Genomic DNA, 25,027 nt, shown 5'->3' with positions numbered 1-25,027 from the left:
CAAATAATGTATCTAACTACAATACACACAAATGTCTCTCCCTCTGTATCTAACACACACACACACACACACACACACACATACACACACACTTATTCATATATGCATACCACTGAAAAAAAGGTTTAAATTATGATAAAAGAAAAACTTCAGCAGAATTAAATTTAAAAGAGTTTGAGCAATGAACGATTTGCGAATTGGGCAGCCCCCAGAATCACAGCAGATTCACAGAGACTCCAGGGGTGCCTCATGGTCAGAATGAATTTATAGACAAAAAAGGTAAAGTGACGTACAGGAATCAGAAGTGAGGTACTGAAACAGTGAGATTGGTTACAGCTCAGAGTTTGCCTTATTTGAATGGAGTTTGAACATTCAGCAGTCTATGAGTGGTTGAAGTATGGTCACTGGGATTGGCCAACACTCAGCTATTGTTACAGGCGTATACTACAAAGTTAGGTTTTCAATTTTGTCTGAGTATTAAGCTAGGTTACAGTTCATCCACAAGGACTCAAACATAGAAATACAGAGTCCTTCTAAGTCCACATTTAGTTTGCTTTAACAATTCCCCGCTTTTGGTCATTTTCTCAATTTTGAGAGATTGACCAAAACCTCATTAATTGACAACTACTATCACTATTGTAAATGTACTTATATGGTTTTGAAACCCACTGGGAAACAGAAGAGCAGTGGATTTTTCAAGGAAAGAATAAAGACTGAGTAGAAGGTACCTCCCTATGCTGGAACATCCTGTTTACAGGACAAAAACAAAACCTGATCTGTTCTAGGATCTATGTTTCTTTAAAGCCTTAGTTTGATTATGTCACATTTAGCACGAGTGACTTCATTTTAGTTTGGTTTCGTTTGTTGGGGCCCAGTGCATGAGCTCAGTGCAAAATAATGGCCTCTCATAATTTTGTTTAAAAAAATTCCCCCTTTTGGGCTGGGCGCAGTGGCTCACGCCTGTAATCTCCAGCACTTTGGGAGGCCGAGGTGGGCAGATCACAAGGTCAGGAGATCGAGACCATCCTGGCTAACACGGCGAAACTCGGTGTCTACTAAAAATACAAAAAATTAACTGGGCGAGGTGGCAGGCGCCTGTAGTCCCAGCTACTTGGGAGGCTGAGGCAGGAAAATGGCATGAACCCGGGAGGCGGAGCTTGCATTGAGCCGAGATCGCGCCATTGCACTCCAGCCTGGGCAACAGAGCCAGACTCCATCTCAAAAAAAAAAAAAAATTCCCCCTTTTTGGCCAGGTTCTCACTTAGGTGAGAGTGTAACCAAAACTTAGGGCCTTAGCACCACTCTCAGTTACCATCATTTTGGGTTTCCGGTCCCAGCATGTCATTCATAGGGTACAATGTCCTCATGGTCGCACATTTCTTTCAGCTTTTGTCATTCCACTTGAAGAGAGACTACTTCACGTTCTAAAGATGGCTGCATGCAAACATTTAAAACATTTTAGAGAACAGAGAGCACTAAGGAGGCTATTATTATGACTATCAGGAGGATAATACCAAGAGTTTGGAGTATGCTCCTTACCCAGAGTCCCCATAAACCAAACCACATAAAGTTAAATAGATTAAAGAATGAGCTAGATAAAGAGTCTACTCACTTGACTGAATGGTCTTTTCATTAATCCCATAAAACTGAATTTTTATAATCTACACTTGATGTATTTCTCCATAGGCCACAAGTGTCAGCAGCTGCACATGTACTTTTCTGTTTAGCCAATTCTATTATTTAGCATAACTTTCACATAAGAATTTAAAGTCTGTTATGTATGATGGCCTTTAAAGTAGAATTTGCTGTAGAGCCTATTATGAAGGAGACATTCCTAATTATTGCCTCTTTCATTCTAAATCCTGGGAAAAGGGCCTAACAAATGATGTCCTTCTAGAAGAGTGAAGGCCTCCTGGCAATATTCTCTTTAATCCATGATGTGGGTTAAGAGGTGTTTTGACTGATTATGAGGCAACATATGTACCACTAAGGTTTCTCACCTACATTGGGGCTTCATCTTTTATCTATTAAAGTATAAAGTTATTCATGTATAAGGCTGGCTGCAAAATCATTCACAAATAAAACTATACCCTATAAGTGTACATAATAGACCCCTTTTTCATTTCTATTGTTCATAGAGGCATAAACAAAGAAAAAATATTCAAGGATAAGAATCTCATGATAGTAGAAGTCTTGATCCGTTCTTGTGAGGAAAAGCTGTTTACAACAAGAATGCCATCTCCTTCTGGGGAGAAACTTTCCTGGTTAGTTTTACCTTAAGGGTTCCAATAGGTGTACAGTTCCAGGAGTGTGGAGGGACTTTTCTCAGCTGTGAGATTATGAACCCAAGGTTCAAGGCTCCAAAATTTTGCTGTGGTGTGGATGGCAAGGACAGTCTTTCTCTGATGTTCTCAGAAGATCCAATCTTTGGGTTCTAGATTGTAAAGGGATTATCAGTGAGCCATAAAAAGCTTTCTTTACCTGGTGAAAATACACTATAGCATAATAATCTACTGTTATAACATCAGCCCTCTTGCATGGGAAGGCTTTTATACAACCAGAAAACATGCACTGAAAATGACAATTGAATGAAATTCCTTTATAAATGTTTAAATGGACCATCAGGTACTCAAATGTACCTAAAGTTTTGACTGTCTTCCCAGGTATATGGAACCAAACATTGGTTTAAAACTATTTCCACAATGTATAAGTCACCACATCAATATATTCAGTTTGGATTATTTTATCTTTTCCATGGCGAGTCATGGAATGCAGAACCTTTAATAACAAAAGCTTTAAGGACTTGAGAAGGACAAGGTGGCTGTCCTGGTTCTTCATAAGTCCATGCTTAACACTGAACTTATGTCCTCTTGAATGCCAGTTGTTTCTCCAATTTAGGTGCACAGCAGTGATAACTACTGAGTTATCCAGGTAATTTGACTTAAAACCATGGAGTTCATTTAAATTGTATATTTAAACAATTTTAGTATTGGCTGGTTTAGCATGATGATCTAGAGCTTGATTTTGAAAAATCTGTTAAATACCAAAGGTTTGAAACATTGGATATTACAAAATAGTATCTCAGGTTACCATAAATCATTCATTTAGCCAAAATAATAACTCAAAAATTTTCTAAAGGAAGAAACATTAGTCTGATACAGAGGAGACTCAGCTCTCCAAACAAGACCCAATGAAGATAGCATGAGGCCAACTGACTGTCTCCTTTCGTTCCCTTCCCCCCTTTTTCTTTTGTAGTTTACTTAAAAGGTAAATAAAAACCTTTCATTATCGTTTAATATTACATAAAAATCATTTTTAAAAGAGAAAACCAAATTTTATGTTTCCATTAGTGTATTTTTAATGTTAAAGCTAGTTTTTAATAACATCTTATAATCTATTCAGTTTTAATTAGTTTGACCATAAGGTAAGATTTTTATAAACCTCTTATAACCCTTTACAATTTTTTTCTCTGAGTAGAACAGTGTTCTAAGAAAACTCTGTTGTACTTTTATTCCAATGTGCAATTTATGGAAAAAACTGAATAACACCATTTTAACTTTAGCCAACATGTTCACACACAGAATCTCTTACAATTAATGTTCTATAAACCTTCCACAACTTGTTCAAATCTTTAGCTTTATTTAACAATCCTTTAACCCTCTAACCTAGGCAAAAATTTACATTTCCATACCTTCTTATAATCCCTTACAAAAAACACATTTCATTCTCCTTACACACCTTGTATGTAAACCAATTTTTTCAGTAGTCTCAATTACATATTACAATGTTAACTCTTAGCAACTTTTACTTTTGGTGAAAATCTTGGTAAGTAAAGGATTTTAATTATGCACTAGGTGTGAAGCCTAGGACCCAGACAGAAATGCAGATAAGGTCTGACTCTTTCCAGCATCTAACTCCACATGTCCCAGGCCTTACCTAGCTGTAAAGCAGGCAAGCTGTACAGTTAAAAGTCACAGTAGCATTTTATGAAGCATTTAGGAGGCCTAATCACCTTTCAGTTGTATATTTCTGGCAGAAATTCCATTTCATAAATTCTTTCATGACTTACACAGACCATGTATGACATGTTTAGACTTTCTGACTTGCCCTAAATTCAAACAACCAGTCATTTTACTTCAGGACAGGAATTTACCATACAACATCCTTTTTATATAAGATCTATTTTCTTTATAACCTTCTTTGCATAGTTAGGGGGTATGGTTAATTCCATATATCCCCAGACTTTATTTAGAATTTAAGGTCTCCAAAATAAATTGAACAATTTTCAAAAGTCAAAGCAGTTTATGACCTTAAAGCATTTAAAAAACCTAATATCTGACCTGTATAATTTAGATAAAATGTCTTTATTTTATCAATAATCTTTAAAGCTGTTTTTATGTCCCAAAGGTTACTAAAGTTACATGAACTAAAGGCATTACAGTTTTTATTTTGCTTTCAAAATACTTGATTTAAGCACTTACTTTTAAGCCAATTCATTAGAGCTCTTTTATATAAACGTTACACACAACACATATGTAATTACACAGACAGACAGAAGAAGATTACTACAGTAGTTATAAGATTTTTCATTTGCCACATTTTAAGTTTCTTAATTGGTTATTGGCTTTATGGTAGAGTCCTTGGAAGAGCAGGGCCAGGAAAGGGGTCTGTAGTGCCTCCTGTTTTTCCCAAGGAGTCCAGGCTGTTGGAGCTTGAATATCCACTTTTAATTAAGCTGACTTTTTAACCATAGCACTCTTTAATAAAGTCCTTTTAAAACTTCTTATTATCCAATTTTAGCCAGGCCAAACGGCTGATATTTCTGGCTTCTGAACTTTACCAAAGGTAACCTCCCAGGTGCTCAGAGAAAGGAAAATTTTAAATAGTTGCTCAGAGAAAGGAAAATTTAAAATAGTCTGTGGAAGAGAAGAGAACAGACAAGGTCATGCAGATGTTAAACCAGAAAGGACTTACTTCCCAACCAGGGACTCCAACTCCAACCACCAGTGTGAAAGGGCAGAACCTTAGCTACTGAGCTACAGCATGGGGTAATCTCCACTGCTCTTCCCAGAAGGAATCTAGAGTAGTTAATTTTGAACTTGCAAAGGCTTTTAACTACTCAAGATAATTTTTAGAGCTAACTATGACATAAACCCTAAAATTCCTGTTCTCTGGAAGGCGGAGACCAAGAGAAAGTACTGCCACATGCTTACAAGGTCAAGCTCCCAAGGACATAAAACAAGATGGAGACCCCATCCAGTTTTTTTGTTTGTTTCAGGGACCTGCAGCAAAGTTTGTATGGACCAGCTTGTTGGGCCATACTGAGCACGAGCTTATGGGGTCCTAAGCCCACGTTTTATCCTAAGGTACTCCGTGACACAGAAAAATGAATTCATAGCACAAAATACATCAGCTTAAGACTAGCCTCAGAATTCTTTTTTTGCATAATCAAAACTTTACAGAGGAGAAAAACAGTGATTTTTACCATTCATTCAACCATTCGCACAGAGAGAGAGAAGCCAGAAATCTGACTGGTAAGAAATTCTTACCCTTTTGCCGGCATGCCAGGCTTCTGGGTTCCCTTTCCCTGAGGGGCCCCAGTGACCCAGCTTGCTGCACCATCACACTGGGGGCCAAGCTGCATCATAAAGGAAAATGGTCTTTTTTTGTTCTGGCCATAGCAAAATACGTGTGATAAAACACAGACATTAGCTACTCTGCTTAGCACCCAATATTAAACCAGCAAGGCTTAAATTTGCCCTCAGATGGGCCCCTCATCTTTAATCCAACCTCCGACTAGAAATTTTAACACATGGTGTCTGGGTAAGATGGTCACCCTGAATAACAGAAAAGATAGGAAAGGAAAAGAAGAAAAGAGCAAGTATTGCCTATGGAAGGGTGCGGAAAGTGAAGAGCTCAGGGAGGCCAGAGCAAGACCCATTCATTTCAGCAACACTGAAAAGTTCAGGTGGCCACTTGTTAGCAGCAAAGGGATCTTTTCCAGCAGTCCCATCAGCTCTCAAGTTTCCCCTTTTTTGGGTGGGAGGAAAAAGCTCTCCATGTCCCATGATCCTATACATGCCTAATCCTGTCACCCACAGCCATCAGCAAAGAGTGCAAGGCAGATTATTCCAAAGAGAAGAGCAGTTGACATCCCACAGTGCCAAACCCGTTCTTAGCCAAAAGGGACTTTACCAAGAGCCCTCATTTTTAAAAGTACTTCAATGCATTATTGTTCATTTGGAATGTTCCACTGCAAGTTATCTTTAGTACGATTTTGCCATTTCTATAAGACTTTGCTGCCTCCCAGGCCTAATGCATAAGCCAGAAGGAATTCAGTTTTCCAGAAATTAAGGATCCTATTTCTACCTAAAATATTGACTTTACTCAGGTTTTCCTGAATAACTTAGCCAATGATTTTTCCTACCTAAGTGTGCAAGAAAAATGAGACAAAGAGGCAGAACACAATAATCCCTGTGAATTTCCAAAAGCCATATTTTATAACCCCTGCAATATTACTGCTTACTACCAGTTCCTTTATGACCCAGTCAGATATGAGAGTCCTCTAACTGGATCCAAGCCAGTTAATTCCCAGATCAAATCCATCCCTGGACCCAGTCCAGTTTCTGTTGCGACTCCAAACCCAGTTTGGATCAGAAATTTGCTCAAAGAAACTTGGAGAGCTTAAAACACAAATCCGTGGAGCTCCAAAATCCGAGAGGGAGCTTAGCACCCATGATCCCCAGCCACTCTGAGAGATCAATGGACACAAATGGGTCCTGCAGGTATCTTGCATGTTCACTCAGCGCTCCTGGGGGTCACTAGAAGCTCCACTTCGGATCCCACTTCTGACATCATCTGATAAAAGAAAAACTTCAGTCAAATTAAATTTAAAGGAGTTTAATTGAGCAATGAATGATTTGTGAATCAGGCAGCCCCCAGAATCACAGCAGACCCACAGAGACCCCATGGGTAGATTGTGGTCAGAACAAATTTATAGACAAAAAAGGTAAAGTGACATACAGGAATCAGAAGTGAGGTACAGAAACAGTGAGATTGATTACAGCTCAGCATTTGCCTTATTTGAATGGAGTTTGAAGATTCAGCAGTCAATGAGTGGTTAAATTATGACTGCTGGGATTGGCCGACACTCAGCTATTATTACAGGCGCATACTACTAAGTTAGGTTTTCAATTTTGTCTGACTATTAAACTAGGTTACAGTTCATCCAAAAGGACTCAAATATAGAAGTACAGAGTCCTTCTCAGACCATATTTAGTTTGCTTTAACAGCTATAAATGGATTTCACCAAAAGATTGACAGTAACTAAATCTGGGCAGTAAGATATTGAGTAACTTGAAATTAGCTTTTTTTCTCTTTTTGCTTTTCCATATTTTCCAATTTTTCTGCAAAGAATGTGGATTGCTTACAAAACAAACACACACAAATAGCTAAGAATTTAAAATAAGAAAATTTAAAAGTAAAATTAGCTATCATTCATTTGAATACCTACCATGTGCCAGGAACTGCAAAGCACTTTCCACACATTCCCTCTCTCATTTAATCCTCACAATTTATGTAAGAGGCACTATTATTATTCCTACTTTAAAGATGAAGAGATGAAGCTTGGGGCCATATGATGGGGACTGACTCTGGAATGCAATTATATATGCATGCATGCACAGAACCAGCTACCCTCATAAATACTAGACTCAGCTGAGCTGGCTGGCTCAGATGGCAACTATGTGAGACTCAAAACCCAGATATGACCACCCACCCCAGCCCCATATGTCCTAATAATTCTCTCCTAGATAACTAGCCATATGGTAGACTAAAAAGACTTGGCCACAAGGTTTTGGAGTTCCTTCTTTCAAGAGGTATATTCCTCATTCCTCAAATCTGAGTTGGCCTTGAGACTTGATTTGACTGACAGAATAGGGCAGAAATGACATTGCATAAGTTGCAGAGGACTTGCAGATTTCACTCTCATATTCTCAGAACCCCTGTCCAAGACCACCATGGTGTGAACAAGCCCAAAATGAAATACCACATGGAGAGAGGCCTAGACATTCCTGTTATACGAAATGAACCCAGCCTCCAGCCAACAACCTTCCAAATGAATGAACCCATATAAGTGAGCCCAGACAAAATTAGCAGAAAAACTACCCAGAAAACCCATAAAATAGTGAAAAGTAATAAGCTGTTGTTAATTAAGCCACTAAGTTGTGGGATTATTTGTTATAGAGCAATAGCTAACTGATACAACTTGAATTTACAAAGTGAAAGAAGATCTCAAGTCATTGAGGTGCCTATGCTGGGCCAATGCTACGAAGAAATATTAAAGTTATTCAATGTGGTACAAGCCCTTTCATTGAGGTTATTATTATTATTATTATTTTGAGATGGCGTCTCACTCTGTCACACAGGCTGGAGTACAGTGGTGCCATCTTGGCTCACTGCAAACTCGCCTCCCAGGTTCAAACAATTTTCATGCCTCAGCCTCCTGAATAGCTGGGATTACAGGTGTGCACCACCACACCCAACTAATTTTTGTATTTTTAGTAGGGACGGGGTTTCACCATATTGGCCAGGCTGATCTTGAACTCCCAACCTCAAGTGATCCACCTGCCTTGGCCTTCCAAAGTGCTGGGGTTACAGGCATGAGCCACCACACCCAGCCTGGTGAGGTTATCTTGTATCTCCTCTCCTAGTTCACAAATCAAGCCCAAATTCCATGGTCAGAGAGTGATTATAGGTCTCACACTCCCTTCCAAATAGACCAAAGGTTTCTTCTTTTCAAAACACAACTATGTGCAACTGAACAGATACTGATGAGACAGTGCAGAAGATTATGCCAAAAAAAGAATGTCAAGAGTTTTTTTCTATATAAAAGCAAGGAATTGTTTGCATAGGAAAACGTGTGCTGAAACCAATTAATTTTTTTCCTTTGCTTTTAAAAACACATTAGGATTTTCTTCCAAGCTTTACTGACTCATGAAACATATTAACTGTGGCAGGCTGAGTTTCAATTAAAGACAGAAGGCAAGCGTCATTTACCTACAACTAAATGCTTCTTCAATAATAATAGACTCGTGAGCAAACGGAACTTGCTGCAAGGAGAATATGACAATTTGTTCCCGTAGCTGTCATTTTTATTCAGACTCAAGTGGCTCCACACTAGAAAATCATATTAGCTCAAAGCATGATATGGAACCCACTATACCAAGAGATGTTTCTTGCATATAGGTGATTCCTTATCAACATTCGCAACCACAATGGCAGGGGGAAAAAATACGCTAGCTTCTTGACAGAATGACTTAGCATATTTTAGTTTTATAAAAACCAGAATATTATCACAGATTAATCAAATTATTAAATTAAAATTATAGTCCACTTTTTAAAGCTTGTTATTACTCTTGGAAAGGAAGAACGCAAACAATAATAAAGCCATCAGACTCACTGGTATAAAGCTATGTAACTTGTTAAAAGCAACTACACCCAAAAAATACTGTAGTGGTGTTTAGGGTTGGATGACAAGAATTCTTTTCAAGAGAAAGTATCTCACAGGAAAAATAATTCAGATGATATCTTAGGGCTCCTTCACAGCAGGTCACTTTGCATTCCCTACTCCCTTTTAAATGCCATCAACATTACACCCTCTCAGCCTTTCCTTCCTCTCCATTTCTCATATTTCTTGGTCTGTTCCCTTTGTTGATTTCAATCGCTTGGCCCCTTCTAATTCCTCCTTGCCATGAATCTTACTCCGCTCCTTTCTGCCTTACCTGATACACAAAAAGCAAAACTGCTCCTCACATAACAGTCCTGCATTTCTCTGGTGGTGGCACAAAGAAACAATTATTTCTTCAGACAGGGTTGGTTTACCTAGCAATTTCCCATGTCTTTCTTTTCTCAAAGAGTTCTCTTTTTCCCTTTCTTTCTTTCTCCCACTCTCTCTCCCTCTCTCTCTCTCTCTCTCTCTGTAAGCATCTGATCTGCAATAAAAGAATGAGGGTACAATTTGGTAGACTTAATCATAAGCAATTTTTAAACATTTCCCTAGAGTGGTACTAGACATAACTTCTAACATATATAAGTGAAAATTAAATTCAAATCAACAATTACTGAGTGTCTCCCACCTGCTGTGCCTCATGCTGGGTATAGACGTCAACATAAGACTTGGGCTCTGCCATCAAGAAGAAAACATGGCAGAAATGGTAAAGAAATGCAAGGAATAGCAATCACCTCATAAACACCCCTTTAGCATCACCAACTGCAAAGAAATTCTCAGGATACTGAGCCTCTGTTTCCTCATATTTTAATATTTTAATATTAATATCATTTAACATGATATTAACAATAATACTTCACAGGATGATTGCTGTAGAGTCAAACTAGAATGTGTGTGTGAATGTTGATTTATTTTGTTTTTGCAACTTCCTGTGAATATATAATTATTTCAAAATAAAGTTTTTTAAAAAAAATTTAAACAAGAATGTGACTGAACGTATCTTGCAACTGTGTAATTCAGTTTCAATTGTATTCAATCATCATTTATTCAGCCAGGTCCTGTGCTAGAGAGATTAGAAATAAACAGGAAATCCATGATTCCTGAAACTAGAGCACCCAAGGGCTGAGGCAGTAAAGAGACACATGAAAAATATAATACAATGTGATATGTGTTGTACTAGATATACAGAAAATGTATCCAATCTTAGATAAGAGATTAACTAATCCAACCAGGGAGGGAAAGAAGGAAAGAAACATCAAGGGATACTATGGAAACAGAGTGGGTAATAACATGAGTAATCATCTCTCATTAAGGCCCTTTATGTACTAGTCACTATATTAGGTACTTTGCAGATAATATTCTCATAAACAAAGACAAGATGGAGGGCCCCCCTTCTTGAAAACATACCACTCCATTAGCTTACAGAGTTTGGCCTTGGTGACTGCCAGGTCTAATGGCCTCAGGAGACTGACAGTCAACTACCCAAATGGAAAGAAAAAAGCACTGAACCAGAAGTGAAAAGTGATAGGATGAGAAATCGTGCTCTGCTACTATGTGGCTCTAGGAATGTCCCTTAGCTCTCTGGTTCTTAGATTCCTCATCTGCAAAATGGGGATTTAATACCAGCTGACCACGCAAGGTTGTTGGGATAATGGGTGTGGAAAAGGCTTTGAAATCTGTCAAGTGTCTTCAGGGTAAGAGCCAGGCTGGAAATGTACCTGCCTACAGGGGCCAGGAAGGTAACAAAACTGAGCAAAGCAGGCCTATGGGAACTCTGCCAATTGTATCAGTTAGCTATTCTTGCATAACAAATCATCTCACACCTTAGTGGCTTACATTAACAATGTATATTACTTTTCACTATTTTGTGGGTTTTCTCAGCAGTTTTTCTGCTGGTTTTGCCTGGGCTCACTCACATGGTTCCATTGATTTGAAAGACTGCCTGGGGGCTGGGCTCATTTGGGATAGCAGGGCTGCTACTACTTGTTGCTAATGTTGAATGTTGCCATGTAGGAAATTGGGCTCCTTGTTGCCAGCCTATTTTTCTTGAAAAGTCAAAAGACTTGTACGTGTGAGTGAATTTATATGTGTGTATAAATCTTTGATTTTCAAATATTAACTAATTTTTTAAATGGAAAACATCATGTGACTCTATAAAACATATCTATGGACTAGAAGATTTGGGGCTTGGGCCATCAATTAGTAACCTCCAAGTAATGTTTCCAGCTGGTCCTTACTTTTCTGTCCATTCTATTAAATGGTTTTCCTCAATCACAGGGAGCCATATCAGGCTCATCTGGGCTCTCTTCCTTAGTCCTGGTCCTTTTGGACAGTAGTTCTCAAAGTGAGGTTCCTCACACCAGTAGCATCAGCATCACCTCTGAATTTGTTAGAAATGCACATTATTGAGCCCTACCCCAGACCTTCTGATCCTTATACTCTGTGGATGAAACTCAGGTATTGGGAAGACTTCACACTGGTTCTCAACCCTAGCTATGCACTGGAATCACCTGAAGAACTTTATAAAATATCAATGCCAAGGTACCAGCCACAGAGATTAAGATTTAAATGGTCGGGGATGCAGCGTGGACTTTAGGATTTTTCTTCATTTTCTTATTATTATTATTATTTTTTAGTCAGTCTCTTGCTTATCCAGCCTTTACAATTTTTAAATGACTCTAATTTGCAGCCATGGGACTTCACTTGGACCTTGAAACTAGGGGAAAAAAGAAGCTGGTTGAGACTCTACCTATCTCTGGGGAAAAACACTCGGGAATTAGAACATTAGGAAATAAACTCACTTTTTTCTCTATTCATTTGTAATGGAGGCTTCCCCTAGGTCTTCCTTCCTTGAACTTCAAATATACCAGTATTTTGGTCATCCCCACAAAGCACAGTGCACAGGAATGAATACAATTCAATGCTTTTCAGAACTTGCCTTTTGGAAGCCCTCTCCCCCTCCCCCTCCCTCTCTTCTCTCTCCCTCTCCCTCTCGAGTCTCATTCTGTAACCCAGACTATAGTTCAGTGGTGTGATCATAGCTCACCGTAACCTCGAACTCCTGGGGGGAAGGATCCTCCTTCCTCAGCCTCCTGAGTAGCTGGGACTATATGCACACACCACTGTGCCTGATTAAATTTTTATTTTTTGTAGAGATGGGGTCTTGCTATATTGCACAGGCTGGTCTCAAACTCCTGGCCTCAAGTCATCATCCCACCTCAGACTCTCAAGTTGTTAGGATTACAGGCAAGAGACACCATGCCTGGCTGAAGTTTATTTTCTAATTTTAAAGAAATGTTGTTGGGAGAGGGAAGGAGAAAAAGAGAGCACGATGGGTAGAATGTGAATATATAAGAAAAGGGAGGGCCACATTCTGAACAAAAGAAACAACTTGAGCAAAGGCTGGAGGTGAATTCTGCAAGGGGTATTTAGAGAGTGAGGAGACCATCTTACCTGGGGCAGAAGATATGTGTTGAGAAATGAAAGTAAATAAACTCAGATAGGTGGAATAAGAGTCTTATCTTAAACAGCCTTGAAGAAGACAACAGAGAGTATGTTAGAGTTCTCCAGAGAAACAGAACCAATAAAATGGAGACATATCTATACATGAATGGGCTCATATAATTATAGAGGCTGACAATTTCTCTCTCTCTCTTTTATTTTTTAATATAGATGGAGTCTCACTATGTTGGCTAGGCTGGTCTCGAACTCCTGGGCTCAAGCGATCCTCCCACCTTTCACTCCCAAGATGCTAGGATTACAGGCATGAGTCTGACTGGCTGACAATTTCTAAGATCTGCAAGGTAAACTGGCAAGCTGGAGACCCAGGTGAGCCCTTGCAAAAAGGCAGGAAAAAGCTGATGTCCCAGTTCAAAGTCAGTCAGGCAGGTAAAGTTACTCTTAGCCTTTGTGTTCTACTCAGGCCTTCAACTGGTTTTACGAGGCCCACCCACATGAAAAGAGCAATATGCTTTACTCAGTCTACCAATTTAAATGCTAATATCATCTGAAAAATACCTTCACAAAAACACCCAGAATAATGTTTGACCAAATATCTGGGTAACCATAGCCTAGTCAATTTGACACATAAAATTTATCATCACAGGGAATATGGACTTATTATCTGTGGACTAGCATTTCCCAAATGTTATGATTCAAATGTCCCCTCCAAAAGTCATGTTGAAATTTAAGCTCTCCCTCTCCCTCTCCCTCTCCCTCTCATCTCCCTTCTTTCTTCGGTCTCCCTCTGTTGCGAGTCTGGACTGTACTGCCCTGAACTCAGCTCGCTGCAACCTCCCTGCCTCGGGCTCCTGTGATTCTCCTGCCTCGGCCTGCCGAGTGTCTGGGATTGCAGGCGCGCACTGCCATGCCTGACTGGTTTTTGTGTTTTTGGTGGAGACGGGGTTTCGCCGTGTTGACCGGGCTGGTCTCCAGCTCCTGGCCTCGAGTGATCGGCCCGCCTCGGCCTCCCGAGGTGCTGGGATTGCAGACGGAGTCCCGCTCACTCAATGCTCAATGTTGCCCAGGCTGGAGTGCAGTGGCGTGATCTCGGTTCGCTACAACCTCCACCTCCCAGCCGCCTGCCTTGGCCTCCCAAAGTGCTAAGATTACAGCCTCTGCCCGGCCACCACCCCGTCTAGGAAGTGAGGAGCGTCTCTGCCTGGCCGCCCATCGTCTGAGATGTGAGGAGCCCCTCTGCCTGGCCGCCCCGTCTGGGAAGTGAGGAGCGCCTCTGCCCGGCCGCCCCATCTGGGAGGAAGTGAGGAGCACCTCTGCCCGGCCGCCCCGTCTGGGAAGTGAGGAGCGCCTCTGCCCAGCCGCCCCGTCTGGGAGGTGTACCCAACAGCTCCGAAGAGACAGCGACCATCGAGAACGGGTCAGGATGACAACGGTGGCTTCGTTGAAAAGAAAAGGGGGAAATGTGGGGAAAAGAAAGAGAGATCAGATTGTTACTGTGTCTGTGCAGAAAGAAGTAGGCATAGGAGACTCCATTTTGTTCTGTACTAGGAGAAATTCTTCTGCCTTGGGATGCTGTTGATCTATGGCCTTGCCCCCAGCCCCGTGCTCTCTGAAACATGTGCTGTGTCAACTCAGGGTTAAATGGATTAAGGGCGGTGCAAGATGTGCTTTGTTAAACAGATGCTTGAAGGCAGCATGCTCTAAGGGTCATCACCACTCCCTAATCTCAAGTACCCAGGGACACAAACACTGCGGAAGGCCGCAGGGACCTCTGCCTAGGAAAACCAGAGACCTTTGTTCATGTGTTTATCTGCTGACCTTCTCTCCACTATTATCCTATGACCCTGCCACATCCCCCTCTCCGAGAAACACCCAAGAATGATCAATAAATACTTAAAAAAAAAAAAAAAGAAATTTAATTGCCATTTCAATGAGATTAAGAGGTAGGATGATAAACAGGTGATTAGAGAATCCCTCATGAATAGATTAATGCTGTTACTACTGGATTGGGTTCCTGATAAAAAAGGATAAGTTTGGCCCAATTTTCTCTCTGTGTCTTGCATGCTTGCTTACCATTCCCCCTTCTGCCATGGGATAATGCAACAGGAAGGCCCTCACCAGATGCCAGTGCCATGCTCTTGGACTTTCCAGCCTCAAGAACTGTTGAGTCAAATAAATTTCAATTATTTACAAGTTACCCAGTTTGTGGTATTCTGTTACAGCAACCCAAAATAGACTAAGACACAAAATGTAGTTTATGAAGACCTAGGCCAATTAAATACTCCACCAAAAGAGGCTCTGTGAAAATACATGTCTTGGAAAACAATGCATACTAAGGCATATTAATACATCAAAGTTATGAATCATCCTGCAGGAAAGAAATGGTTTATAACTTTGTCAATTCTGGCATTTGATTACAATGCCAGTTTTTACTTAACACCTATTAATCTCCCATGGAACTAAAGTTTCACATAACATACTTTGGGAAAAGCTACTCTAAGCCGGTAGAAGATAATATAGATTTGGAATGTGGAAAGGGACATGAAAACAGGATTTTAGTAAGATAAATTTGAAGTCGTGTGCAGTGATATTAAAGCAGAAAGAGCCTAGAAGCTAGAGCCCTGCTAGGAAGCTACTTTAGCAATCCAGGTCTGAAGTGATAGAGGCTTGCACTTGGGTGGGAATGGGGCAGAAAAGGAAGATAATGAGCCATTTTATGGAAAAGTGCTTGCATATATAGATTCTAAATAAAAAAAGAGTAGTAGAAAACTCCAAAGTTTGGAGCTTGGTAGGTGAAAGACTAAATAGCCACCAAAGGAAAGGCTGGTTCAGGGACAAAATGTGGTATGTTCAGTTATTGATATGTTCGGTTTAGAATCATGGTAGAAAGAGGTCTGTAAGAAATATCTAGCCATTTTTGGAATTATGAGGCTTGTGTGAAGGATGTCAAAATTATAGATGAATTTGGAAATCACCAGCATTGGGATGGAAACTAAGTCATAAGATTAAACTCTTACTCTCATTCCCATTTCCCTCAGCCAGACCAACCCCTTCTCTTTGCAAGTGGCTTCATTTTCAGGGGCATTCTTCCTCAATCAGCCTCAGGTCCTCTTGATAAGCCTCACAAAGAAGCACTTTTAATTATAGTCATTCCTGAATGCAGCTCTGCACTATATAGTGGTAACCATGCACCATCAGCAGGAAGTTTACAAAAATAAGCCCTGGAAGGAGTTCCCTAGATATACAAGGAAAATTAACTTTGGAATGTTACCACATTTACAGAACACAAGTAAACTGTAGACAGAAATATTCTGCTATCATTACATGCCAAACCAATGGCACGTACCCTCTACTGCAGAGCCTCAATATTATATAATCCTAAAGCTGAAGGTATCCATACACAGTAGGTTTTAGACAAATTTCATAAGCTAAAAAACATGCATTCTTCTGGAAGCTGGTACTTATGAAAATATGTTTGTGCACTGTCAATCAATTCTGCAAGGACTTACAAAGAGTCTTTGTGTACTTAGCCCTGAAATGATCCATGGTCTTTTCCCTTCTCCACACTGGACCTCTGGAGTTGCACAGTCCCATATTTGAATCCTGTCAGCCCTATGGGCCATATGATTATGATTCTGAACCGGTTACTTAACTGCCCTGGGCCTTGGTTTTCTCACCTACAAAAATGTGATAAAAAAATACCTTATTCATTTGTTTATGCATTCATACATACATTCATTCAGCAAATACTTTTCAGCTCCCACTTACGACTATACCAAGTCTTGAGCACTCTCACAGTGGCAAAAGAAGCAGGCATGGTCCCTAAAGGCAGGGAGCTTAAATCTTACTGGGTTTTTAAAAAAATCAAATGATGTATGCAAATTACAAGGTACAGTGGTTCATGCATAAAAGGGACTCAATAAACACTAGTTCCTTTCTTTCCTATAGATCAGAGGACACAAACTCAAGTGCCTATGGTGGCCAACATAAACATGTGCAGCAGTGGCAATGTGATATGTGACTGTGGCAATGTGATATGGAGAGCTCATGACTTCATTAAAGGGTAGAAACCCAGTCAGCATCGGCTGATTGTTTACAGAAGGGGATGCAGATTAAGTGTTCTCCCAGTCTTTAAAGAGAAGCAGGAAATATCCCTCTATTTAAATGTTGACAACTAATTTCAAACCCTGGGTGGGCCAAATAAAATACATCCAACCTAGGGGCTGCCAGTTTGCAACCTCTACACAAGCTAACCCCAAGAAGGCAAGGCACTTGGATAACTCCCAGTTTTCAGTACTCTCTGGGGCATGATGCAGGAAGGCTAACGGACCCTCAAGTAAAATCCTTATTTCACTCCAGCTTGGTCTCAATCAATCAGCGTAACTCTCTTCATGCTCTGCTGAAACAGGAACCTGGAGTGACAGGATCATTATCACCAGAGGAAAGAAAAATCTCACCATGGGTCATCAGCTTGCATTATAGAAATGAACATAAGGGCTAGACAGGAGGAAACAATGAAAAGGGACCCCAACAGAGAGGAGTGAAGCACAAGCAGTTCAGGCACCAAATTGTGCTGATCCGATTTAAAGGTATCTACCACAGGGACAATCACAAATACACCAGGAAGATTCTGCCAGCACTTTCAGGTGATATTTTCTAGGGTGACATTCACTGCTTTTACTGCTTCCTTTGTCTCTGACTCATTCTTTCCAGTTCAATCTATTTTGTTTATAGATTTAATATCTGGCACTATTCCTCCAAAGAGCTCATGATTTCCCTCTGTGCTCTCTTCCCCCTCCTGCTTCAGAGCAGGCCAGATGGAAAACCAAATAATAAACAGTGACAGATGTAAAAAGATTTGTATTACTTTGGTTTAAGGCCCCAAATGAAGCTGCTCCAATAGACTACTAGAATGGAGCTGCTCATCCCTTCCAGAAAAGTCTAAGCCTTATTAACTCTGACATTCACCTGGCTTTATAAAACCCAGTAATTATAATTGTGCTAGAGACTCGCATGCCCTCCTTTAATGTGTTTCTCTTGTTCAGCCATAGAAGGGTAACTGAGGATTCCATGAGTCAGAGATAACCTTGATAGACCTCAGTCATCCCAGAAGTCCATCATATCCTCTGGGAAAACCAACATCCAGTAGTTTTTTACTTGCTGGGAAGATCTAGAAACAATAAAATGAGTACCCAGCCCCATTTCTTGATGTGTACAAGAGCCCTGTGGAAGAGATGTTGGACTCTGCCCACAATTGAGATATACAACCCTGTATGATGGACTGGGAGTTCCTTTAAGAAAAGGCTGGACTATTAGAAGAGACAATGGGGCCACTAAAAGAAAATCACCGTGAATGAAGGAGTCTGGCATCCTGGGCTGCTATAACGAAATGCCATAGACTAAGTAATTTAAGCAAACAGAAATTTATTTTCTCACAATTCTAGAGGCTGGAAGTCCAAGATCAAGGAGCCAGTATGGTTGGGTTTTGGTGAGGGCCTTCTTCCTGTCTCACAGAAAGTGTCCTCACATAGCAGATTGTGACAGAAAGAGAGAATGGGAATCTTCCTCTTCTTATAAAGCCAGAGTCTTATGTGATTAGGACACCACCTTTAATACCTCATATAACCCTAATTACTTCCTAAACACCCTCACTCCAGATAGTCACATAGCAGGTTAGGGCTTCAGCATATTAATTTGAGGAGGGGAGGGGAACACAATTCAGTCCACAGCAGTGGGCTAGAGAGAGCAGCACAATGTGGACATTGAAGGTTCCTAGAACAGTTGCCTGATTATTCCTCAATCCAGTAGGATTTTCTTCCCTACCCTCCACACTCTGGGAGTGTGCTCTGGGAAAGAGAAGCTTAAAGCACGAAGAAAAGAATGTGTCCCTAGGGCTCAAGAGCTCAGCTATAGGAGCCTCCCCTGAAATAAATACCCAGGAGAAGGAAAATATTTCCCAGCTACTTACAGCTGTGGAAGAATACTGGAGATCAGTATTCTAGGGGGAAAGTGTTGGGAGAAGAGGTCAGCAGCAACACAGGCTGTGCTGTGGTCCCTACCTGAGCAGGGTGCAGGTCAGCACCCAAAGGAGGCTGGTAGACAACTTGGTCAACTACTTGGGCCACTGATTGCTACTTTGTTTGTTTGTTTGCATTATAGAGATGGGGTTTCACCATGTTGGCCAGGCTGGTCTTGAACTCCTGACCTCAAGCAATCCACCCACCTTGGCCTCCCAAAGTGTTGAGATTACAGGTGTGAGCCACCGCACCGGGCCTGGGCCACTGATTTCTAGACTGACTAGGCTTTCTGGTAGACACGGATTGAAGTATGGCTGTAAATGTCACATTTGTCTTCACCAGTGGGTAAGTCCAAGAGACATTTGTGCTACCGGCGTTCTCCTAACACCCTACAGATCACTGACTCATAGAATCATCTTATCCCAAACTGCTTGAGAATCTAGATACAGGCTTTACTAACACTTTGCTAACAACAGTAACTTTTGCCGAAGTTTCAATTAAAAGTCAAATAGGAAAGCTAAAAATCAGGCCAGGGGTAATGGCTCACACCTGTAATCCCAGCACTTCGGGAGGCCGAGGCAGGCGAATCACCTGAGGCCAGGAGTTGGAGACGAGTCTGGCCAACATGGCAAAACTCCATCTCTACTAAAAATACAAAAATTACCTGGGCGTGGTGGCGCATGCCTATAGTCCCAGCTAATCGGGAGGCTGCGGCAGAAGAATCGCTTGAACCCGGGAGGCAGAGGTTGCAGTGAGCTGAGATTGCGCCACTGTACTCCAGCCTGGGAGACAAATCGAGACTCCATCTCAAAAAAAAAAGGAAAGCAAAAAATCATTTTGATTGTATTTCATGAGAATCAAAATGACTTTCATGGGAATCTGAGCTTAGTGGTACTCTACATATATGGCTGCAAATAGCCTGTACCTTGCCAAGTGTCACAGGAACTTTTCAGTACTTATATTTCTTGACTTCTCTGGCAGCTGCTATTGTTGACAATTTCTTCCCTGATATTCTCTCTTCCTTTGACTTCTTCCTCTAGTCTCTCTGACCATCTTGTTATACCATGGGTGGGCCTGATGCCAGTGAAGAGGTAGTGAGAAAAGAAAACACATCAACATGTGCCTATGGCACAGCAAGGAATAAAGTGGCCTTCAGTGCCTTTACTTAGACTCTTGAGGGCTTTCCCCACCTGAAAAACAGTGAATTGAAGATCAGATTTGAGAAAGGTTTCACTGACCCTTGAACTTTGGTTACAACTCCATGAGGAGGCAGAAGAACCTCCAGAGTGTACTCATTCGCTTTTATTATTCTCATTTCCTGTGCCTGGTCTGCTGATTACTTGAAGGTTTCACAGAAAGCTGAAATGAAAGCAACCTCGAACTTGTCCAACTGGTCATTCTTGCCAGGCTTTCAACCCAGACTAGCCCATTCTGGGCTGTCAGGGCCCACCACGCCTCTTCAATCTTTTCACTGGACTCCTTGTCCCCCGGCATCCCCTACTCAGCTCTTAGTACATCTCCCACAAGCCCTTCAAACTGCACACATGCAAAATTAAATTTGTTGTCTTCTTCCACAGTCTGATCTTCCTCTCATATTCTCCTTTTTGCTCAACTGTATGTCCATTAACGTAGCTAAACAAGCTAGCAAGCCAAAACCCCGAGTTTCTTCAAATGCGTATTTGAAGATACTTTAAGGATATGGAAGAATCATGCTGGCTCTTTGAAAGACCAACTTTATTATTGACTTGAAGGTGTGGTATGTGTTTATAGTCCTCGTAGGGCTGTTGAATATGTCTTAAATCAGCTTTTCCTTCTCCATCCACACCATGACCTTGGTTCTTACTTACATTGCCTTTTTCCCGAACTACTACAACGATCTCTCATCCAGTCTCTCTCATTCACATTCTCATAAATGCTGCCAAAGTAATCTTTTCTGTTTCAAGTATTTGTAAATACTTTTTTCTTTTTTATAGAAGTCATATATGTTTATTGTAGACATTTCAGAAAAATCCTTAATAGTACAAAAACACAATTACTAGTAGCATTGTATTATATATACTTCTAGCCATTTTCTATGAATAGGCATACATCTTTATATAAAAAAGATTATATTATGCATACTCTTATATGCTCTACTTTTTTTTAATTTTTTGAGACAGGGTCTTTCTCTGTCACCCAGGCTAGAGTGCAGAGACACAATAATGGCTCACTGCAGCCTTGACCTCCCAGTCTCAAGCTATCCTCCGATCTCAGCACCCCGAGGAGCAGGACTACAGGCGCACAGTACCATGCCCAGCTAATTTTTGTATTTTTTGTAGGGACAGGGTTTTGCCATGTTGCCCAGGCTGGCCTCGAACTTCTAATCTGCCTAAAGTTCTGGGATTACAGGCATCAGCCACCACACACAGCCTGCCCTACTTTTAAAAATTATAATTAAAAATTAGTCTTGGGAACAATTTTTCTGTATCAGTAACACTCATTATCATTTTTATAATGAAAATAGCATGGGCACGGTGTCTCACGCCTGTAATCCCAGCACTTTGGGAGGCAAAGACGGGCAGATCACCTGAGGTCAGGAGATGGAGACCAGCCTGGCCAACATGGTGAAAGCCAATCTCTACTAAAAATACAAAAATTGGGTGGGCACAGTGGCTCACGCCTGTAATCCCAGAACTTTGGGAGGCCGAGGCGGGCAGATCACCTGAGGTCAGCAGTTGGAGATCAGCCTGGCCAACATGGTGAAAAACCCTGTCTCTACTAAAAATACAAAAATTAGCCGGGTGTGGTGGCACGCGCCTGTAGTCCCAGCTACTCAGGAGGCTGAGGCAGGAGAATCGCTTGAACCTGGGAGGCAGAGGTTGCAGTGAGCTGAGATTGCAGCACTGCACTCCAGCCTGGTGACAGAGCGAGACTCCATCTCAAAAAAAAAAGCCAATGAGGATACATATTTAAGACTCTAAACCTGTTGCCAAATACTCTCCCAGAAAGGTCTTATCCAATACTTCTACCAGTAGAATGATCATTTTAATGTACAAGCCAGATTGTGAATCAAAGACTTGGAGAACTGTTGCAGGTTCAAGAACAGAAAAGCAGGCCAGGCATGATGGCTCATGCATGTAATCTCAGCAATTCGGGAGGCCCAGGCAGGAAAATTGCTTGAGGCCAGGAGTTCGAGACCAGCCTGGACAAAACAGGGAGACACCTGTCCCTGCAAAAATAAAAATAAAAATAAAAATAAACAGCCAGGGGTGGTAGTCCCAGCTACTGTGGAGGCTGAGGTGAGGGGATTGCTTGAGCCCACCAGGAAGTGAAGGCTACAGTGAGCCATAAACGCACCACTGCACTCCAGCCTGGGTGACAGAGCAAGACCCCATCTCAAAAAAAAAAAAGAAAAAAGATGCCAGGTGCGGTGGCTAACGCTTGTAATCCTAGCACTTTGGGAGGCCGAGGAAGGTGGATCACTTGAGGCCAGGAGTTTAAAACCAGCCATAGCCAACATGGTGAAACCCCGTCTCTACTAAAAATGCAAAAAAATTAGCCAGGCGTGGTGGCAGGCACCTGTAATCTCAGCTACTTGGGAGGCTGAGGCAGGAGAATCGCTTGAACATGGGAGATGGAGTTTGCAGTAAGCCGAGATTGCGCCACTGCACTCCAGCCTGGGTGACAGAGCAAGACTCCATCTCAAAAAAAAAAAAAAAAGAAAAAAAGAAAAAGAGAGAGAACAGAAGAGCAGAGAAGGCCCTGAAACAACACTGTCATAGTCATCTAGGCCATAGTGCCTCCAAGCACAGTATGGCCCATTAGTCTTCTGGATGAACCAAGAAGAGATTTTAAAATCCAAGTTCTTTAATTCTTACAGCAAATGCCAGCCCAAAGACTTTCATTTTTACATATGACTAAGTCCTTAATAGCTTCCTTTGTTCATTAACGGTAATTAAAATTTTATATTCACAAAAAAAGCGCAATAGTGCCAAGTATTGAAAACTTTGCTCTTCACAGAAAGTTTGGCAATGATGCAAATTTCTTACTGCACATGTGAAAACATAGGTTGCTGGAGTTCCCACAATTTTCAAGGATTTTTTTTTTAGTATGTTAAAGTGTAATGTTATTCTTCTATTTTTAAATTTTTTTATTTTTTATATTTTTTAGAGATTGGGTCTTGCTCTGTCACCCAGGCTGGAGTGCAGTGGTGAAATCATAGCTCACTGCACCTTGAACTCCTGGGCTCAAGTGATCCTCCATCTCAGCCTCCCAAGTAGCTAGGACTATAGGCACTTACCAGCATGCCAGACTTGTTTTTCTATTTTTAATCATTTTGTTCATTAAACATGCTACGATGTTGCCACTTTTGGTTGTTATTTTGTTCCTCTTTCATTTTTTATTTCACCAAATTACTCCCCACCAGAAGTGAAATGAATTTAGGGTAGGTACATCTTGGGGTCTTTTGACCCAATTAAGTGAGCATGTTCAAGAACTGATAGTCTAGATGCCTCCAAATCTCCCCACCCTGAGTCTAGGTTTGTTTCCTAGATTTTCTACATTGGCTAACTCCTAAGGAGAGCTGGTAAGTTACTGACTATAAGATGATCAGATGTTTGAAGGGAGGAACAAGAATAGAGCAACTAAAAGCAATTTTTTCTTTTTTTTCTTTTCTTTTTTTTTTGAGACAAAGTCTCACTCTTCTCCCCCAAGGCTGAAGTGCAGTGGCGCGATCCTGGCTCATTGCAAACTCTGCCTCCTGGGTTCAAGGGATTCTCCTGCCTCAGCCTCCCGAGTAGCTGGGATTACAGGCGCCTGCCATCACACCTGGCTAATTTTTGTATTTTTAGTAGAGACGAGGTTTTACCATGTTGGCCAGGCTAGTCTCGAACTCCTTACCTCAGGTGATCCGCCCGCCTCGCCCTCCCAAAGTGCTGGGATTATAGGCATGAGCCACCGTGCCCAGCCAACTAAAAGCAATTTTGAGGAAAGATGACAGGGAGGCTCAAAGACTCACTCCCCTCCCAACTCTGTTGCTTTTTTTGTTTCTTTGTTTTTGAGACAGGGTATTGCTCTGCTGCCCAGGCAGGAGTGCAGTGGCGTGATCATGGCTCACTGCAGCCTCAATCTTTCGGATTTAGGCGAGAGATTCAGCCTCCAAAGTTGCTGGGACCACAGGCACGCACCACCATGCCTGGCTGGTAAGTAGGCATACATCTATGTATAATTTTTTAAATGATAACTTTTTTTAAATTTGTAGAGACAGGGCAACTTCCAGTTTTTGAAACACTGGTCTTACATTACAGAAGAATATATGCAGGACTCTGCTAAATATCAGCAGGGCTACGAGGTCTGAGCTACCGATGAGCCTAATCTAAGCATAAACAAGGCTGTGTTGAGAACTACATTAACACTGTTCTGTGCTCGGCCCAAGCTACTCAGCCACTGACCTGCAGATTCATACTCTTTATTAGAATATGAAAGACTAGCAGAAAAGAGGAGACAGATCTTCCTATATAAGTTACTATCCAAGGAAATGGAAACATCTGTACAATTGATTCTGGTGACAGGTTCAAAGCTTCTTATTTTCCCATCTAGCCCTAGGAAGTCATGCTTTTAAAATGTATGGGATTTACCTTGACAAACAAAGCTTATAAAAGGATGTGGAAATCTGATTTCCACCAGCCCAACTTGCACTTCAACACGGATTCTGTAATGTTACCAGCCTGAGAAAGAACTGATCTACTGAGTAATACATTTCCATTCCCTAATGGAGGAAGAGAAGAGAAAATTGGCTAAATCAGTACAACTTGATTTTGCTCACATTTCTACTGCCAAGAGTAGCATGGTTACTCACCAACAGGCACTAGAAACACCCACACACTCACAGACATGTACTGCCAGGCATTTGTTAGGCTACAACCTAATGAGCTTGCCATTTTCAATCATCTAGGCTCCTCATTATTCAGTGGCACCAAAACTGGGTTCACTGCAACAGTAGAATTTTATGTGCAGTACTAAGTCAGCTATGAATCACAAATAGTTACATTTCATTTAAGACAAA

General features: G+C 41.2%; 1 long non-coding RNA gene across 3 annotated transcripts in view; it reads right to left on the bottom strand.

Annotated features, from left to right (window-relative positions):
• Positions 1-2,965: 2,965 nt before the first annotated feature.
• The window catches only part of LOC129058529 (uncharacterized), a 36,807-nt gene continuing 14,745 nt past the window's right edge, over positions 2,966-25,027 (bottom strand). Inside the window, exons 2-6 of one of the 3 annotated variants that reach the window (XR_008523693.2) lie at positions 19,910-20,174; positions 19,649-19,790; positions 16,477-16,644; positions 15,041-15,127; positions 2,966-6,858 (exon numbers count right to left, since the gene is read on the bottom strand). This is a non-coding gene — a long non-coding RNA (uncharacterized LOC129058529). Of the gene's footprint in view, positions 6,859-12,503; positions 16,645-19,648; positions 19,791-19,909; positions 20,175-25,027 lie in introns of those variants that run through there. The other 2 variants (XR_008523694.2, XR_010139162.1) reach the window with 2 other exon arrangements.

Source organism: Pongo abelii, chromosome 2 (assembly GCF_028885655.2).
Source record: "Pongo abelii isolate AG06213 chromosome 2, NHGRI_mPonAbe1-v2.0_pri, whole genome shotgun sequence".
In the NCBI taxonomy this organism is placed as follows: domain Eukaryota; kingdom Metazoa; phylum Chordata; class Mammalia; order Primates; family Hominidae; genus Pongo; species Pongo abelii.
The sequence above is the reverse complement of the archived record's forward strand: the minus strand, read 5'-3'. Positions and strand labels throughout refer to the sequence as shown.